Source organism: Narcine bancroftii, chromosome 13, assembly GCF_036971445.1.
Source record: "Narcine bancroftii isolate sNarBan1 chromosome 13, sNarBan1.hap1, whole genome shotgun sequence".
In the NCBI taxonomy this organism is placed as follows: Eukaryota; Metazoa; Chordata; class Chondrichthyes; order Torpediniformes; family Narcinidae; genus Narcine; species Narcine bancroftii.
This window is the reverse complement of record NC_091481.1, coordinates 92,105,319-92,119,239: the sequence shown is the minus strand read 5'-3', so window position 1 is coordinate 92,119,239 and position 13,921 is coordinate 92,105,319.

Genomic DNA, 13,921 nt, shown 5'->3' with positions numbered 1-13,921 from the left:
GTTATCAGAGGGGGCAAATGAGATGTGGGAATCTAGATGCAGAGAAAGAGGCACGGAAATAGAGGCAGGCAAAGAGAGGCTGGGTATCAGAGGCAGGGAATCAGAGGCGGGGAATCAGAGACAAGGAAAGAGAGGCGTGGAATCAGAGGCGCGGAATCAGAGGCAGGGAATCGGAGGCAGGGAATCAGAGGCAGGGAATCAGAGGCAGGCAATCAGAGGCAAGGAATCAGAGGCAGGGAATCAGAGGCGGGGAATCAGAGGCAGGGAATCAGAGGCAGGGAATCAGAGGCAGGGAATCAAATGAAGGGAATCAGATGAAGGGAATCTGAGGCAGGGAATCTGAGGCAGGGAATCTGACGCAGGGAATCTGAGGCGGGGAATCTGAGGCGGGGAATCTGAGGCGGGGAATCTGAGGCGGGGAATCTGAGGAAGGGAATCTGAGGCGGGGAATCTGAGGCGGGGAATCTGAGGCGGGGAATCTGAGGCGGGGAATCTGAGGCAGGGAATCTTAGGCAGGGAATCAGAGGCGGGGAATCAAAGGCAGGGAATCAGAGGTGGGGAATCAAAGGCGGGGAATCAGAGGCATGGAATCAGAGGCGGGTTATCAGAGGGGGCAAATGAGATGTGGGAAACTAGATGCAGAGAAAGAGGCACCGAAATAGAGGCAGGCAAAGAGAGGCAGGGTATCAGAGGCAGGGAATCAGAGGCGGGGAATCAGAGATACGGAAAGAGAGGCGTGGAATCAGAGGCGCGGAATCAGAGGCAGGGAATCAGAGGCAGGGAATCAGAGGCAGGGAATCCGAGGCAGTGAATCAGAGGCAGGGAATCAGAGGCAGGGTATCAGAGGCAGGCAATCAGAGGCAGGGAATCTGAGGCAGGGAATCTGAGGCGGGGAATCTGAGGCGGGGAATCTGAGGCGGGGAATCTGAGGCGGGGAACCTGATGCGGGGAATCTGAGGCGGGGAATCTGAGGCGGGGAATCTGAGGCGGGGAATCTGAGGCGGGGAATCTGAGGCGGGGAATCTGAGGCGGGGAATCTGAGGCGTTTAATCTCAGGCGGGTAATCTCAGGCAGGGAATCAGAGCCGGGAAATCTGAGGCGGGGAATCAGAGGCGGGGAATCAGAGGCGGGGAATCAGAGGCGGGGTATCAGAGGCGGGGAATAAGAGGCGGGGAATCAGAGGCGGGGAATCAGAGGCAGGGAATCTGAGGCAAGGAATCTGAGGCAGGGATTCTGAGGCAGGGAATCATAGGCGGGGAATCAGAGGCGGGGAATCAGAGGCGGGGAATCAGAGGCATGGAATCAGAGGCGGGTTATCAGAGGGGGAAAATGAGATGTGGGAAACTAGATGCAGAGAAAGAGGCACGGAAATAGAGGCAGGCAAAGAGAGGCAAGGTATGTGAGGCAGGGAATCTGAGGCGCGGAATCAGAGACACGGAAAGAGAGGCGGGGAATCAGAGGCGCGGAATCTGAGGCAGTGAATCAGAGGCAGGGATTTAGAGGCAGGGAATCAGAGGCAGGGAATCAGAGGCAGGCAATCAGAGGCAGGGAATCAGAGGCAGGGAATCTGAGGCGGGGAATCTGAGGCGGGGAATCAGAGGCGGGGAATCAGAGGCGGGGAAACAGAGGCGGGGAATCAGAGGCGGGGATTCAGAGGCGAGGATTCAGAGGCTGGGAATCAGAGGCGGAGTATCAGAGGCGGGGAATCAGAGGTGGGGAATCGGAGGCAGGGAATCTGAGGCAGGGAATCTGAGGCGGGGAATCTGAGGCGGTAAATCTGAGTCGGGGTATCTGAGGCAGGGGATCTGAGGCAGTGAATCAGAGGCATGGAATCAGAGGCGGGTTATCAGGGGGGGCAAATGAGATGTGGGAAACTAGATGCAGAGAAAGAGGCACGGAAATAGAGGCAGGCAAAGAGAGGCTGGGTATCAGAGGCAGGGAATCAGAGGTGGGGAATCAGAGACAAGGAAAGAGTGGCGTGGAATCAGAGGCGCGGAATCAGAGGCAGGCAATCAGAGGCAGGGAATCAGAGGCAGGGAATCAGAGGCGGGGAATCAGAGGCAGGGAATCAGAGGCAGGGAATCAGAGGCAGGGAATCAAATGAAGGGAATCAGATGAAGGGAATCTGAGGCAGGGAATCTGAGGCAGGGAATCTGACGCAGGGAATCTGAGGCGGGGAATCTGAGGCGGGGAATCAAAGGCGGGGAATCTGAGGCGGGGAATCTGAGGCAGGGAATCTGAGGCGGGGAATCTGAGGCGGGGAATCTGAGGCGGGGAATCTGAGGCAGGGAATCTGAGGCGGGGATTCTGAGGCATGGAATCTCAGGCAGGGAATCACAGCCGGGGAATCTGAGGCGGGGAATCAGACGCGGGGAATCTGAGGCAGGGAAACAGACGCAGGGAATCAGAGGCGGGGAATCAGAGGCGGGGAATCAGAGGCGGGGAATAAGAGGCGGGGTATCAGAGGCGGGGAATCAGAGGCAGGGAATCTGAGGCAAGGAATCTGAGGCAGGGAATCTGAGGCAGGGAATCAGAGGCGGGGAATCAGAGGCGGGGAATCAGAGGCATGGAATCAGAGGTGGGTTATCAGAGGGGGCAAATGAGATGTGGGAAACTAGATGCAGAGGAAGAGGCACGGAAATAGAGGCAGGCAAAAAGTGGCAGGGTATCAGAGGCAGGGAATCAGAGGCGGGGAATCAGAGACACGGTCAGAGAGGCGTGGAATCAGAGGTGCGGAATCAGAGGCAGGGAATCAGAGGCAGGGAATCAGAGGCAGGGAATCAGAGGCAGGGAAACAGATGCAGGGAATCAGAGGCAGGGAATCAGAGGAAGGCAATCAGAGGCAGGGAATCTGAGGCAGGGAATCTGAGGCGGGGAATCTGAGGCGGGGAATCTGAGGCGGGGAATCTGAGACGGGGAACCTGAGGCGGGGAATCTGAGGCGGGGAATCTGAGGCGGGGAATCTGAGGCAGGGAATCTGATGCGGGGAATCTCAGGCAGGGAATCTCAGGCAGGGAATCAGAGCCGGGAAATCTGAGGCGGGGAATCAGAGGCGGGGAATCAGAGGCGGGGAAACAGAGGCGGGGAATCAGAGGCGGGGAATCAGAGGCGGGGAATCAGAGGCGGGGAATAAGAGGCGGGGAATCAGAGGCGGGGAATCAGAGGCAGGGAATCTGAGGCAGGGAATCTGAGGCAGGGAATCTGAGGCAGGGAATCTGAGGCAGGGAATCAGAGGCGGGGAATCAAAGGCAGGGAATCAGAGGTGGGGAATCAAAGGCGGGGAATCAGAGGCATGGAGTCAGAGGCGGGTTATCAGAGGGGGCAAATGAGATGTGGGAAACTAGATGCAGAGAAAGAGGCACCGAAATAGAGGCAGGCAAAGAGAGGCAGGGTATCAGAGGCAGGGAATCAGAGGCGGGGAATCAGAGATACGGAAAGAGAGGCGTGGAATCAGAGGCGCGGAATCAGAGGCAGGGAATCAGAGGCAGGGAATCAGAGGCAGGGAATCAGAGGCAGTGAATCAGAGGCAGGGAATCAGAGGCAGGGTATCAGAGGCAGGCAATCAGAGGCAGGGAATCTGAGGCAGGGAATCTGAGGCGGGGAATCTGAGGCGGGGAATCTGAGGCGGGGAATCTGAGGCGGGGAACCTGATGCGGGGAATCTGAGGCGGGGAATCTGAGGCGGGGAATCTGAGGCGGGGAATCTGAGGCGGGGAATCTGAGGCGGGGAATCTGAGGCGGGGAATCTGAGGCGGGGAATCTGAGGCGTTTAATCTGAGGCGGGGAATCTCAGGCAGGGAATCAGAGCCGGGAAATCTGAGGCGGGGAATCAGAGGCGGGGAATCAGAGGCGGGGAAACAGAGGCGGGGAATCAGAGGCGGGGATTCAGAGGCGGGGATACAGAGGCAGGGAATCAGAGGCGGGGAATCAGAGGCGGGGTATCAGAGGTGGGGAATAAGAGGCGGGGAATCAGAGGCGGGGAATCAGAAGCAGGGAATCTGAGGCAAGGAATCTGAGGCAGGGATTCTGAGGCAGGGAATCAGAGGCGGGGAATCAGAGGCGGGGAATCAGAGGCAGGGAATCAGAGGTGGAGAATCAGAGGCATGGAATCAGAGGCGGGTTATCAGAGGGGGCAAATGAGATGTGGGAAACTAGATGCAGAGAAAGAGGCACCAAAATAGAGGCAGGCAAAGAGAGGCAGGGTATCAGAGGCAGAGAATCAGAGGTGGGGAATCAGAGATACGGAAAGAGAGGCGTGGAATCAGAGGCGCGGAATCAGAGGCAGGGAATCAGAGGCAGGGAATCAGAGGCAGGGAATCAGAGGCAGGGAATCAGAGTCAGGGAATCAGAGGCAGGCAATCAGAGGCAGGCAATCAGAGGCAGGGAATCTGAGGTGGGGAATCTGAGGCGGGGAATCTGAGGCGGGGAATGTGAGGCGGGGAATCTGAGGCGGGGAATCTGAGGCGGGGAATCTGCGGCGGGGAATCTGAGGCGGGGAATCTGAGGCGGGGAATCTGATGCGGGGAATCTGAGGCGTGGAATCTGAGGCGGGGACTCTGAGGCGGGGAATCTGAGTCGGGGAATCTGAGGCGGGGAATCTCAGGCGTGGAATCTGAGGCGTGGAATCTGAGGCGGGGAATCTGAGGCGGGGAATCAGAGGCTGGGAATCAGAGGCAGGGAATCAGAGGCAGGGAATCAGAGGCAGGGAATCAAATGAAGGGAATCAGATGAAGGGAATCTGAGGCAGGGAATCTGAGGCAGGGAATCTGACGCAGGGAATCTGAGGCGGGGAATCTGAGGCGGGGAATCTGAGGCGGGGAATCTGAGGCGGGGAATCTGAGGCAGTGAATCTGAGGCGGGGAATCTGAGGCGGGGAATCTGAGGCGGGGAATCTGAGGCAGGGAATCTGAGGCGGGGATTCTGAGGCATGGAATCTCAGGCAGGGAATCACAGCCGGGGAATCTGAGGCGGGGAATCAGACGCGGGGAATCAGAGGCAGTCAATCAGAGGCAGGGAATCTGAGGCGTGGAATCTGAGGCGGGGAATCTGAGGCGGGGAATCTGAGGCAGGGAATCTGAGGCGGGGATTCTGAGGCAGGGAATCTCAGGCAGGGAATCAGAGCCGGGGAATCTGACGCGGGGACTCAGAGGCAGGGAATCATAGGCAGTCTGAGGCAGGGAATCTCAGGCAGGGAATCAGAGCCGGGGAATCTGAGGCGGGGAATCAGAGGCGGGGAATCAGAGGCTGGGAAACAGAGGCAGGGAATCAGAGGCGGGGAATCAGAGGCGGGTAATCAGAGGCGGGGAATAAGAGGCGGGGAATCAGAGGCGGGGAATCAGATGCAGGGAATCTGAGGCAGGGAATCTGAGGCAGGGAATCTGAGGCAGGGAATCAGAGGCGGGGTATCCGAGGCGGGGAATCAGAGGCCGGGAATCAGAGGTGGAGAATCAGAGGCATGGAATCAGAGGCGGGTTATCAGAGGGGGCAAATGAGATGTGGGAAACTAGATGCAGAGAAAGAGGCACCAAAATAGAGGCAGGCAAAGAGAGGCAGGGTATCAGAGGCAGAGAATCAGAGGCGGGGAATCAGAGATACGGAAAGAGAGGCGTGGAATCAGAGGCGCGGAATCAGAGGCAGGGAATCAGAGGCAGGGAATCAGAGGCAGGGAATCAGAGGCAGGGAATCAGAGTCAGGGAATCAGAGGCAGGCAATCAGAGGCAGGCAATCAGAGGCAGGGAATCTGAGGTGGGGAATCTGAGGCGGGGAATCTGAGGCGGGGAATGTGAGGCGGGGAATCTGAGGCGGGGAATCTGAGGCGGGGAATCTGAGGCGGGGAATCTGCGGCGGGGAATCTGAGGCGGGGAATCTGAGGCGGGGAATCTGATGCGGGGAATCTGAGGCGTGGAATCTGAGGCGGGGAATCTGAGGCGGGGAATCTGAGGCGGGGAATCTGAGGCGGGGAATCTCAGGCGTGGAATCTGAGGCGTGGAATCTGAGGCGGGGAATCTGAGGCGGGGAATCAGAGGCTGGGAATCAGAGGCGGGGAAACAGAGGCAGGTAATCAGAGGCGGGAATCAGAGGCTGGGATTCAGAGGCGGGGAATAAGAGGCGGGGAATCAAAGGCGGGGAATCAGAAGCAGTGAATCTGAGGCAGGGAATCTGAGGCAGGGAATCTGAGGCAGGAATCAGAGGCGGGGAATCAGAGGCAGGGAATCAGAGGCGGGGAATCAGAGGCAGGGAATCTGAGGCAGGGAATCTGATGCAGGGAATCAGAGCCGGGGAATCTGAGGCAGGGAATCAGACACGGGGAATCAGAGGCGGGGAATCAGAGGCGGGGAATAAGAGGCGGGGAATCAGAGGCGGGGAATCAGAGGCAGGGAATCTGAGGCAGGGAATCTGAGGCAGGGAATCTGAGGCAGGGAATCAGAGGCGGGGAATCAGAGGCAGGGAATCAGAGGCGGGGAATCAGAGGCGGGGAATCAGCGGGAGGAAAAGCGTTGTGGGGAAAGAGAGGCAGAGAAAGAGGCGTGGAAATAGAGGCAGGGAAAGAGAGGTGGGGAATGAAAGGTGGGGAATCAGAGGTGCGGAAACAGGCGGGTAAACAGAGGCAGGTAAACATAGGTGGATAAATAGAGGCGGGGAAAGAGGCGGGCAAAACATAGTGGTTGGAACTTGTGTGTTTAAAATCAGGTACACAAAACAGATCAAACAGTGTTGTTGAAATTGAGGGAGGGAAAGACAGGCAAGGAAAGAGTGGAGTGGAAAGAGTGGAGGCGAAAGAGAGGCGTCGAGACAGAGGTGGGGAATCAGAGGCGGGGAATCAGAGGCGGTGAAACAGGTGTGTAAACAGAGGCGGGTAAACATAGGCGGAAATATAGAGGCGGGGAAAGTGATGGGTGAAACATAGTGGTTGGAACTTGTGTGTTGAAAATGAGGTACACAGAACAGATCAAACAGAGTTGTTGAAATTGAGGGAGGGAAAGAGAGGCGCGGAAAGAGTGTAGGGGAAAAAGCGGAGGCGAAAGAGAGCCATACAGACAGAGGTGGGGAATCAGAGGCGGGGAATCAGAGGCGGGGAATCAGAGGCGGGCAATCAGTGGCAGGCAATCAGAGGTGGGGAATCAGAGGTGGGGAATAAGAGGCCTGGAATCAGAGGCGGGGAATCAGAGGCGTGGAATCAGAGGAGGGGAATCAGAGGCGGGGAATCAGAGGCGGGGAAACAGAGGCGGGGAATCAGAGGCGGGGAATCAGAGGCGGGGAATCGGAGGCAGGGAATCTGAGGCAGGGATTCTGAGGCATGGAATCTGAGGCATGGAATCTGAGGCAGGGAATCTGAGGTGGGGAATCTGAGGCGGTAAATCTGAGTTGGGGAATCTGAGGCACGGAATCTGAGGCAGTGAATCAGAGGCATGGAATCAGAGGCGGGTTATCAGAGGGGGCAAATGTGATGTGGGAAACTAGATGCAGAGAAAGAGGCACGGAAATAGAGGCAGGCAAAGTGAGGCAGGGTATCAGTGGCAGGGAATCAGAGGCGGGGAATCTGAGGCGGGGAATCTGAGGCAGGGAATCTGAGGCAGGGAATCTGAGGCGGGGATTCTGAGGCATGGAATCTCAGGCAGGGAATCAGAGCCAGGGAATCTGAGGCGGGGAATCAGACGCGGGGAATCAGACGCGGGGAAACAGAGGCAGGGAATCAGAGGCGGGGAATCAGAGGCGGGGAATCAGAGGCGGAGAATAAGAGGCGGGGAATCAGAGGCAGGGAATCTGAGGCAAGGAATCTGAGGCAGGGAATCTGAGGCAGGGAATCAGAGGCGGGGAATCAGAGGTGGGGAATCAGAGGAATGGAATCAGAGGTGGGTTATCAGAGGGGGCAATTGAGATGTGGGAAACTAGATGCAAAGGAAGAGGCACGGAAATAGAGGCAGGCAAAGAGAGGCAGGGTGTCAGAGGCAGGGAATCAGAGGCGGGGAATCAGAGACACGGTCAGAGAGGCGTGGAAACAGCCATGCGGAATCAGAGGCAGGGAATCAGAGGCAGGGAATCAGAGGCAGGGAATCAGAGGGAGGGAATCAGAGGCAGGGAATCAGAGGAAGGCAATCAGAGGCAGGGAATCTGAGGCAGTGAATCAGAGGTGGGGAATCAGAGGCGGGGAATCAGAGGCGGGTAATAGGAGGCGGGGAATCAGAGGCGGGGAATCAGAGGCAGGGAATCTGAGGCAAGGAATCTGAGGCAGGGATTCTGAGGCAGGGAATCAGAGGCGGGGAAGCAGAGGCGGGGAAATCAGAGGTGGGGAATCAGTGGCATGGAATCAGAGGCGGGTTATCAGAGGGGGCAAATGAGATGTGGGAAACTAGATGCAGAGAAAGAGGCACGGAAATAGAGGCAGGCAAAGAGAGGCAGGGTATGTGAGGCAGGGAATCTGAGGCGGGGAATCAGAGACACGGAAGGAGAGGCGGGGAATCAGAGGCGCGGAATCAGAGACACGGAAAGAGAGGCGGGGAATCAGAGGCGCGGAATCTGAGGCAGTGAATCAGAGGCAGGGATTTAGAGGCAGGGAATCAGAGGCAGGGAATCAGAGGCAGGCAATCAGAGGCAGGGAATCAGAGGCAGGGAATCTGAGGCGGGGAATCTGAGGCGGGGAATCAGAGGCGGGGAATCAGAGGCGGGGAAACAGAGGCGGGGAATCAGAGGCGGGGATTCAGAGGCGAGGATTCAGAGGCTGGGAATCAGAGGCGGAGAATCAGAGGCGGGGAATCAGAGGTGGGGAATCGGAGGCAGGGAATCTGAGGCAGGGAATCTGAGGCAGGGAATCTGAGGCAGGGAATCTGAGGCAGGGAATCTGAGGCGGGGAATCTGAGGCGGTAAATCTGAGTCGGGGTATCTGAGGCAGGGGATCTGAGGCAGTGAATCAGAGGCATGGAATCAGAGGCGGGTTATCAGAGGGGGCAAATGAGATGTGGGAAACTAGATGCAGAGAAAGAGGCACGGAAATAGAGGCAGGCAAAGAGAGGCTGGGTATCAGAGGCAGGGAATCAGAGGTGGGGAATCAGAGACAAGGAAAGAGAGGCGTGGAATCAGAGGCGCGGAATCAGAGGCAGGCAATCAGAGGCAGGGAATCAGAGGCAGGGAATCAGAGGCGGGGCATCAGAGGCAGGGAATCAGAGGCAGGGAATCAGAGGCAGGGAATCAAATGAAGGGAATCAGATGAAGGGAATCTGAGGCAGGGAATCTGAGGCAGGGAATCTGACGCAGGGAATCTGAGGCGGGGAATCTGAGGCGGGGAATCAAAGGCGGGGAATCTGAGGCGGGGAATCTGAGGCAGGGAATCTGAGGCGGGGAATCTGAGGCGGGGAATCTGAGGCGGGGAATCTGAGGCAGGGAATCTGAGGCGGGGATTCTGAGGCATGGAATCTCAGGCAGGGAATCACAGCCGGGGAATCTGAGGCGGGGAATCAGACGCGGGGAATCTGAGGCAGGGAAATAGACGCAGGGAATCAGAGGCGGGGAATCAGAGGCGGGGAATCAGAGGCGGGGAATAAGAGGCGGGGTATCAGAGGCGGGGAATCAGAGGCAGGGAATCTGAGGCAAGGAATCTGAGGCAGGGAATCTGAGGCAGGGAATCAGAGGCGGGGAATCAGAGGCGGGGAATCAGAGGCATGGAATCAGAGGTGGGTTATCAGAGGGGGCAAATGAGATGTGGGAAACTAGATGCAGAGGAAGAGGCACGGAAATAGAGGCAGGCAAAAAGTGGCAGGGTATCAGAGGCAGGGAATCAGAGGCGGGGAATCAGAGACACGGTCAGAGAGGCGTGGAATCAGAGGTGCGGAATCAGAGGCAGGGAATCAGAGGCAGGGAATCAGAGGCAGGGAATCAGAGGCAGGGAATCAGAGGCAGGGAATCAGAGGCAGGGAATCAGAGGAAGGCAATCAGAGGCAGGGAATCTGAGGCAGGGAATCTGAGGCGGGGAATCTGAGGCGGGGAATCTGAGGCGGGGAATCTGAGACGGGGAACCTGAGGCGGGGAATCTGAGGCGGGGAATCTGAGGCGGGGAATCTGAGGCAGGGAATCTGATGCGGGGAATCTCAGGCAGGGAATCTCAGGCAGGGAATCAGAGCCAGGAAATCTGAGGCGGGGAATCAGAGGCGGGGAATCAGAGGCGGGGAAACAGAGGCGGGGAATCAGAGGCGGGGAATCAGAGGCGGGGAATCAGAGGCGGGGAATAAGAGGCGGGGAATCAGAGGCGGGGAATCAGAGGCAGGGAATCTGAGGCAGGGAATCTGAGGCAGGGAATCTGAGGCAGGGAATCTGAGGCAGGGAATCAGAGGCGGGGAATCAAAGGCAGGGAATCAGAGGTGGGGAATCAAAGGCGGGGAATCAGAGGCATGGAGTCAGAGGCGGGTTATCAGAGGGGGCAAATGAGATGTGGGAAACTAGATGCAGAGAAAGAGGCACCGAAATAGAGGCAGGCAAAGAGAGGCAGGGTATCAGAGGCAGGGAATCAGAGGCGGGGAATCAGAGATACGGAAAGAGAGGCGTGGAATCAGAGGCGCGGAATCAGAGGCAGGGAATCAGAGGCAGGGAATCAGAGGCAGGGAATCAGAGGCAGTGAATCAGAGGCAGGGAATCAGAGGCAGGGTATCAGAGGCAGGCAATCAGAGGCAGGGAATCTGAGGCAGGGAATCTGAGGCGGGGAATCTGAGGCGGGGAATCTGAGGCGGGGAATCTGAGGCGGGGAACCTGATGCGGGGAATCTGAGGCGGGGAATCTGAGGCGGGGAATCTGAGGCGGGGAATCTGAGGCGGGGAATCTGAGGCGGGGAATCTGAGGCGGGGAATCTGAGGCGTTTAATCTGAGGCGGGGAATCTCAGGCAGGGAATCAGAGCCGGGAAATCTGAGGCGGGGAATCAGAGGTGGGGAATCAGAGGCGGGGAAACAGAGGCGGGGAATCAGAGGCGGGGATTCAGAGGCGGGGATACAGAGGCAGGGAATCAGAGGCGGGGAATCAGAGGCGGGGTATCAGAGGCGGGGAATAAGAGGCGGGGAATCAGAGGCGGGGAATCAGAAGCAGGGAATCTGAGGCAAGGAATCTGAGGCAGGGATTCTGAGGCAGGGAATCAGAGGCGGGGAATCAGAGGCGGGGAATCAGAGGCAGGGAATCAGAGGTGGAGAATCAGAGGCATGGAATCAGAGGCGGGTTATCAGAGGGGGCAAATGAGATGTGGGAAACTAGATGCAGAGAAAGAGGCACCAAAATAGAGGCAGGCAAAGAGAGGCAGGGTATCAGAGGCAGAGAATCAGAGGCGGGGAATCAGAGATACGGAAAGAGAGGCGTGGAATCAGAGGCGCGGAATCAGAGGCAGGGAATCAGAGGCAGGGAATCAGAGGCAGGGAATCAGAGGCAGGGAATCAGAGTCAGGGAATCAGAGGCAGGCAATCAGAGGCAGGGAATCTGAGGTGGGGAATCTGAGGCGGGGAATCTGAGGCGGGGAATGTGAGGCGGGGAATCTGAGGCGGGGAATCTGAGGCGGGGAATCTGAGGCGGGGAATCTGCGGCGGGGAATCTGAGGCGGGGAATCTGAGGCGGGGAATCTGATGCGGGGAATCTGAGGCGTGGAATCTGAGGCGGGGAATCTGAGGCGGGGAATCTGAGGCGGGGAATCTGAGGCGGGGAATCTCAGGCGTGGAATCTGAGGCGTGGAATCTGAGGCGGGGAATCTGAGGCGGGGAATCAGAGGCTGGGAATCAGAGGCAGGGAATCAGAGGCAGGGAATCAGAGGCAGGGAATCAAATGAAGGGAATCAGATGAAGGGAATCTGAGGCAGGGAATCTGAGGCAGGGAATCTGACGCAGGGAATCTGAGGCGGGGAATCTGAGGCCGGGAATCTGAGGCGGGGAATCTGAGGCGGGGAATCTGAGGCAGTGAATCTGAGGCGGGGAATCTGAGGCGGGGAATCTGAGGCGGGGAATCTGAGGCAGGGAATCTGAGGCGGGGATTCTGAGGCATGGAATCTCAGGCAGGGAATCACAGCCGGGGAATCTGAGGCGGGGAATCAGACGCGGGGAATCAGAGGCAGGCAATCAGAGGCAGGGAATCTGAGGCGGGGAATCTGAGGCGGGGAATCTGAGGCGGGGAATCTGAGGCAGGGAATCTGAGGCGGGGATTCTGAGGCAGGGAATCTCAGGCAGGGAATCAGAGCCGGGGAATCTGACGCGGGGACTCAGAGGCAGGGAATCATAGGCAGTCTGAGGCAGGGAATCTCAGGCAGGGAATCAGAGCCGGGGAATCTGAGGCGGGGAATCAGAGGCGGGGAATCAGAGGCTGGGAAACAGAGGCAGGGAATCAGAGGCGGGGAATCAGAGGCGGGTAATCAGAGGCGGGGAATAAGAGGCGGGGAATCAGAGGCGGGGAATCAGATGCAGGGAATCTGAGGCAGGGAATCTGAGGCAGGGAATCTGAGGCAGGGAATCAGAGGCGGGGTATCCGAGGCGGGGAATCAGAGGCAGGGAATCAGAGGTGGAGAATCAGAGGCATGGAATCAGAGGCGGGTTATCAGAGGGGGCAAATGAGATGTGGGAAACTAGATGCAGAGAAAGAGGCACCAAAATAGAGGCAGGCAAAGAGAGGCAGGGTATCAGAGGCAGAGAATCAGAGGCGGGGAATCAGAGATACGGAAAGAGAGGCGTGGAATCAGAGGCGCGGAATCAGAGGCAGGGAATCAGAGGCAGGGAATCAGAGGCAGGGAATCAGAGGCAGGGAATCAGAGTCAGGGAATCAGAGGCAGGCAATCAGAGGCAGGCAATCAGAGGCAGGGAATCTGAGGTGGGGAATCTGAGGCGGGGAATCTGAGGCGGGGAATGTGAGGCGGGGAATCTGAGGCGGGGAATCTGAGGCGGGGAATCTGAGGCGGGGAATCTGCGGCGGGGAATCTGAGGCGGGGAATCTGAGGCGGGGAATCTGATGCGGGGAATCTGAGGCGTGGAATCTGAGGCGGGGAATCTGAGGCGGGGAATCTGAGGCGGGGAATCTGAGGCGGGGAATCTCAGGCGTGGAATCTGAGGCGTGGAATCTGAGGCGGGGAATCTGAGGCGGGGAATCAGAGGCTGGGAATCAGAGGCGGGGAAACAGAGGCAGGTAATCAGAGGCGGGGAATCAGAGGCTGGGATTCAGAGGCCGGGAATAAGAGGCGGGGAATCAAAGGCGGGGAATCAGAAGCAGTGAATCTGAGGCAGGGAATCTGAGGCAGGGAATCTGAGGCAGGAATCAGAGGCGGGGAATCAGAGGCAGGGAATCAGAGGCGGGGAATCAGAGGCAGGGAATCTGAGGCAGGGAATCTGATGCAGGGAATCAGAGCCGGGGAATCTGAGGCAGGGAATCAGACACGGGGAATCAGAGGCGGGGAATCAGAGGCGGGGAATAAGAGGCGGGGAATCAGAGGCGGGGAATCAGAGGCAGGGAATCTGAGGCAGGGAATCTGAGGCAGGGAATCTGAGGCAGGGAATCAGAGGCGGGGAATCAGAGGCAGGGTATCAGTGGCAGGCAATCAGAGGCAGGGAATCTGAGGCAGGGAATCTGAGGCGGGGAATCTGAGGCGGGGAATCTGAGGCGGGGAATCTGAGGCGGAGAATCTGAGGCGGGGAATCTGAGGCGGGGAATCTGAGGCGGGGAATCTGAGGTGGGGAATCTGAGGCGGGGAATCTGAGGTGGGGAATCTGAGGCGGGGAATCTGAGGCGGGGAATCTGAGGCGGGGAATCTGAGGTGGGGTATGTGAGGCAGGGAATCTCAGGCAGGGAATCAGAGCCGGGGAATCTGAGGCGGGGAATCAGAGGCGGGGAATCAGAGGCGGGGAAACAGAGGCAGGGAATAAGAGGCGCGGAATCAGAGGTGGGGAATCAGAGGCGGGGAATAAGAGGTGGGGAATCA